The sequence below is a fragment of the Anastrepha obliqua genome, unplaced genomic scaffold, assembly GCF_027943255.1.
Source record: "Anastrepha obliqua isolate idAnaObli1 unplaced genomic scaffold, idAnaObli1_1.0 ptg000009l, whole genome shotgun sequence".
In the NCBI taxonomy this organism is placed as follows: Eukaryota; Metazoa; Arthropoda; class Insecta; order Diptera; family Tephritidae; genus Anastrepha; species Anastrepha obliqua.
In genome coordinates this window covers 5,027,200-5,033,256 of record NW_026562178.1, presented here as the reverse complement: position 1 = coordinate 5,033,256, position 6,057 = coordinate 5,027,200, and positions in this window count along the sequence as shown.

The following is a 6,057-nucleotide window of genomic DNA, read 5'->3' as shown; positions in this document are numbered from 1 at the left end:
TCTACACCAATTTTTGTATGATTATAATCGGTTATCATAATTGGTTTTTTTTCATCATTTGTTTGCTCATCTATTGCGTTATCATGGTGCATAGATGATATCAGGATCAATGACCGGGTTTTTTTTGGAAACCAAAAATACTTGACTTTTCTTTGCGATTCTTCCTGGGAAGGAATTCTTTGGGAACTTCGCGTTTATTTTTTCTCACAGTTCCCAAATATGTAAGCTTTTTCTTTAGCAAATTATTAACCAACGACAAGCTGCTGAACCAATTGTGACCAGTAATATTGCGATTAGTTCCTGCGATTGGCTCTACCAATCGAAGAGTTATCTCTTCCGCACTATTGCTAAGTTTGTATGATCCGTCCGGCTGAGTTCCCACATAAGTTTCCAAATTAAAAGTGTAAGACGTTTTTGCATGCACCATCGCGAAAGTTTTAATGCCAAACTTGGCCGGCTTACTAGGAATGTATTGTAATGTAAATGCTAATAGTAAGAAACTCACTACCAATAAAATTATTATACTTTGAAAGTTGACCAGGAATACTTCAAAAAGTTCTCTTATAGGCGCCACTTTATCAATTGCTCTTCTCTGCTGTCTTGTATTGATGTCTTAAAATCGCAAGCATCTTATCAGAAATCGAAACCGTTTCTCGCTCATCGCTAGGTAGCACGATTCAACCCCGTTTCCTTGGGAATTGTCCCAAATTTTATGAAGATTTTTTTCTCGAGCTTCTAAGAGCGCCAATCAAAAACAAAATGCCAATGAAAGCGCGAATTTCGGTGTCATCGGTTTCTCTAGCATCTTAATTCATTCTATCTTCTTGAAAGTTAACCTGTACTTTTTGAATATACAAATTTGTGGAAACGGTTATTATTCTTATAACCGAATCATTCACAAATAAATTTAGGCACTCAATTTCTGTTTCAACATTGCGCGCATTACCTTTTGTACCCGGCAAAAGTTTGATTATATTGTGCGAACGAATACGAACTTGCTAATTGGGTCTGGTTTTCTTCCATTTAGTGACATTGTCTTTTCCTAAATAGAAATTTTGGGGATGAGATGCACCAGAATCGTCTGAAAGAATTTCATCATCGCTTGATCCTTCTAGTTCCGATTCGGTCTCGTGGTCACTCTCTTCGGCAGCATTCACATTGATATCCGTATCTTCGTCAACCTCCGTCTCGTTTTCTTCATCCATATCACTTTCTTCACTACTTGATAGCTCGGAGAGCCATCTTTCCCATACTTCAGGATTTTTTCTGCTTTCCCATCGTCTTTTTTTGGAATCAGACATAATATTATCTGAAACTAATTAAATTAGCACACTTTTGTAAAAAAATTATAAGCAAAACTTACCTGAACTTAATTCAACTATTTAATATGTCAAGAAATATTGCCGCAAGAAAAAGTAACGTCGTTAGTCACGTGGTATACATATGTAGACCAGCACTGTTCAGACCTTGATAAAATTTACAACTACACGTCAAACCCGCACTGAATGCACTAATTAGATAAAGAGATTAATTATAAACAGCTATTAAAAAGCTTAGGTAATTTAAGAGACAAATTTACGGAGAATGGCTCAACCGATTTTAACCAAACTTTGCCACATTGAAGAGACACATGTGGAGAAGGTTTGTAACTATGTTTGGTTAAAATCTCCTTTACTTCTTCGTCAACACACAGTATACACGAGGCAGCGTTCTTTTTACGCGTGTGGTTTTTATTGTAAACGGTTGCATGGAGCGTACATTTTACTCACATATTTACAAGTTCACGCAGCAGTATTTATGCCTAAATTTTCATTCCATTACATACATTTCAATGGAATGCAAACATACATACATATACATACATATATTCATACAGCAGTGGCTGCACGCTTGCATTCGCATAGAATAGAAACATACAAATTAGCAGGCACAGCTGTAGCTGACCGCCTGCAATACTTAATCGTAACACAATGCTGCTCTGACTAACTTAACACTTTGCTTAAATACTTCTTCTTTACACCCACACTTCGGGATAACCAAAGCAAAACCATTAGCTCAAAGAACTTGAACAGGTCGTCGCTAAAAAAGTACTTAAGCAAAGCCGTTTTCTTAGAAGATTACCAAAGGTTATCAGTAATAGTGCATAGTGAAAGTAAGTGTTAAAACTAACAAGAAAGTGTTTTATTTGGTAAAGTGTTCAAGTGAAGCAGTTTCCAGGCATCAACCAAAGAGATAAAAAAAGTGCGTCAGAAATATTTAAGAGAAGAGATTGTTTTCACATTTTCCAATGATATTTTCACGAAAAATTTAAAAAATATATATATATTTTGCAAATGATTGATAACAAGTAAAACAGTGAATAAATGGTGTGAAAAATACACACAACAGAAATCGGCAAAAATAATTAATATTTTAGAAGTTTTTACTTAAGATATTTAAGAAAAGAGATTGTTTTCACACTTTCCGTAGATATTTTCAAGAAAACTTTCAAAAATTTATATTTTTTTTGCTGATCATTTCCCATTTCTGTTCTGGATAATATTCATTTCAACGCGTGCTCACAGTTCAATTATATTTTTAAAAGATGGCGCTAACAGTATGTTAATTTGAATTCCAGTTTAAAAACAAGAAAAGTAGACATAAAGAAGACCACTTTGATTCGGTAAAAGAAATGCCAAGAGGTAGAAGACATTCTAACATCGGACGTAATACATGTCACAATGGAAATGTGCAAAATCACAGACAAAATGAAAGTGAGGAAAATCATGCTGATAGGTTAAGTCAACAAAGAGATCGTACTAGGTCACGTTCTCAAAATCGGCCAATAAATATCAATTCTGTAAATTTGAATGGTGCAGCATTTCAATATAATCCACAACTTGATTATTCATCTCACAAATACGTTGTCATTGGAAGTATGGATCAAATTTGCGGATTTTGTCAAGCATTGAAATTCAAAACTGAAACACCAGGCATGTGTTGCGCTGCAGGAAAAGTTCGTTTACCAGACAAACAATATCCGCCCGAACCATTAGCTACATTATTATCGGGAACATCACCCGATTCCAAACATTTTCTTGAAAAAATTTCCACATATAATTCATGTTTTCAAATGACATCTTTTGGTGCTGGAAAAATTATAACCGATAACTTCATGCCAACGTTCAAGGTAATACATAAACTTCAATGTTCAACAACGTTCGCTGACATATCTAATGAATCATTAGATTTTATGGACACAAATTATGGCTTTTTTCAGATTCAAGGGCAAGCATATCACTTAATAGGTTCATTACTACCACTACCCGATCAAGAGTCAAAATTTTTGCAAATTTATTTCATTAATGACAAGGATGATGAACTTGAAGCACGGTGTGCATTTTCCAGAAATATAAACATAGTCATTATGAGAGAGTTACAAGATTTATAACACACACAATGTTTTGGTGCAAAGTTTTAAAACAACAATCGAAAGATTGTCATCTGATAATCATAAAATTAAAATTGATACAAATAAAACGCCTGCCGGCGAACATCCTAGAAGATATAATCAACCAACTTCAAGCAACGAGGTTGCAATTGTTATATCTGGAGATGAGTTTCAACCAAGAGCTATTGTTTTCAAAGAAGAAATGATACACTGCAACGTGTTAATGAAACGCATCGAAAATATGATGCATTACAATATCCTCTTAGGTATGTTCTGTCGTGGTGAAGATGGTTATTCGATTGATATAAAACAAATAAATCCAGCAAATGGTCAAGAAACAAATAAAACTGTAAGCGCAATGAATTATTATGCATACAGAATCATTATAAGAGAAAATCAAGAGAATCACATTTTAACCCTTCGTTCGGCACGTGAATTTTTGTAACGTGGTTAGGCACGTGGTCTACAATCGTAGACCATTTTAATATTATGACTAAAAGTGTTATTCATTTGTGTTTCTTAATAATACTTCATAAGTATATTCTGTGATTTAATGTGAGGAATATAAAGTAATATTTTCACTAAAATATTTGTGTATCTTCTGTAAATTCAATAAAAACATGAATGTACATATGTGTTTTTTAACATTTATTGCAATTCATAAAAGTTTTTTCTTATAACTAATGGACGATTTACAAAAGAGTTTTTATTATTCGTAAAACTTGAAATAAAAATATGTAAAATTCACTTTTTTAAATAAAAAAATAAAAGTTCAGTACAAAACTTATATGTTGTGGTTTCTGAAAACTGCTTATATTTCCTCACTGAGACATTGCGTGCAGCTTTCCCTCATATGATTTTTGCAAGGAAATCTGCCGCATTTAGTACACGACTTTCGGGATGATTTGTTCATAGTTACTTGGTGATTGAGTGGGTTGTGGTGCAATGCTTGGGATGCCAAGAAGGTTGTGGGCTCGCTGCCTCATTTCCCTGGGTAGTCGAGGATTCTTTGATCTAACTTCAATTTGTGGTCGAATGAGCTCCCATGCGCATTTTTCAAGAAAATCACTCCGTATTATATTATTTTGGGGATTATTTGCTTTATATACACAAAGAGCGTTTATACCAGAGATATTTAGTAAATTGTAAAATATTACCATTGGCCAACGACACGTATTCCTTGCAACATTATATTTCTGACATAATTGGTCCACAAGATCTACACCAATTTTTGTGTGATTATAATCGGTTATCATAATTGGTTTTTTTTCATCATTTGTTTGCTCATCTATTGCGTTATCATGGTGCATAGATGATATCAGGATCACTGACCGGGTTTTTTTTGGAAACCAAAAATACTTGACTTTTCTTTACGATTCTTCCTGGGAAGGAATTCTTTGGGAACTTCGCGTTTATTTTTTCTCACAGTTTCCAAATATGTAAGCTTTTTCTTTAGCAAATTATTAACCAACGACAAGCTGCTGAACCAATTGTGACCAGTAATATTGCGATTAGATCCTGCGACGGGCTCTACCAATCGAAGAGTTATCTCTTCCGCACTATTGCTAAGTTTGTATGATCCGTCCGGCTGAGTTCCCACATAAGTTTCCAAATTAAAAGTGTAAGACGTTTTTGCATGCACCATCGCGAAAGTTTTAATGCCAAACTTGGCCGGCTTACTAGGATTGTATTGCTTAAACGCGCAACGTCCTCTAAATGCTAATAGTTGTTCATCCACAGTAAGAAACTCACTACCAATAAAATTACTTTGAAAGTTGACCAGGAATACTTCAAAAAGTTCTCTTATAGCGCCAATTTATCAATTGCTCTTCTCTGCTGTCTTGTATTGATGTCTTCAAATCGCAAGCATCTTATCAGAAATCGAAACCGTTTCTCGCTCATCGCTAGGTAGCACGATTCAACCCCGTTTCCTTGGGAATTGTCCCAAATTTTATGAAGATTTTTTTCTCGAGCTTCTAAGAGCGCCAATCAAAAACAAAATGCCAATGAAAGCGCGAATTTCGGTGTCATCGGTTTCTCTTGCATCTTAATTCATTCTATCTTCTTGAAAGTTAACCCGTACTTTTTGAATATACAAATTTGTGGAAACGGTTATTATTCTTATAACCGAATCATTCACAAATAAATTTAGGCACTCAATTTCTGTTTCAACATTGCGCGCATTACCTTTTGTACCCGGCAAAAGTTTGATTATATTGTGCGAACGAATACGAACTTGCTAATTGGGTCTGGTTTTCTTCTACTTAGTGACATTGTCTTTTCCTAAATAGAAATTTTGGGGATGAGATGCACCAGAATCGTCTGAAAGAATTTCATCATCGCTTGATCCTTCTAGTTCCGATTCGGTCTCGTGATCACTCTCTTCGGCAGCATTCACATTGATATCCGTATCTTCGTCAACCTCCGTCTCGTTTTCTTCATTCATATCACTTTCTTCACTACTTGATAGCTCGGAGAGCCATCTTTCCCATACTTCAGGATTTTTTCTGCTTTCCAATCGTCTATTTTTGGAATCAGACATAATATTATCTGAAACTAAATAAATTAGCACACTTTTGTAAAAAAATTATAAGCAAAACTTACCTGAACTACGATTGTAGACCACG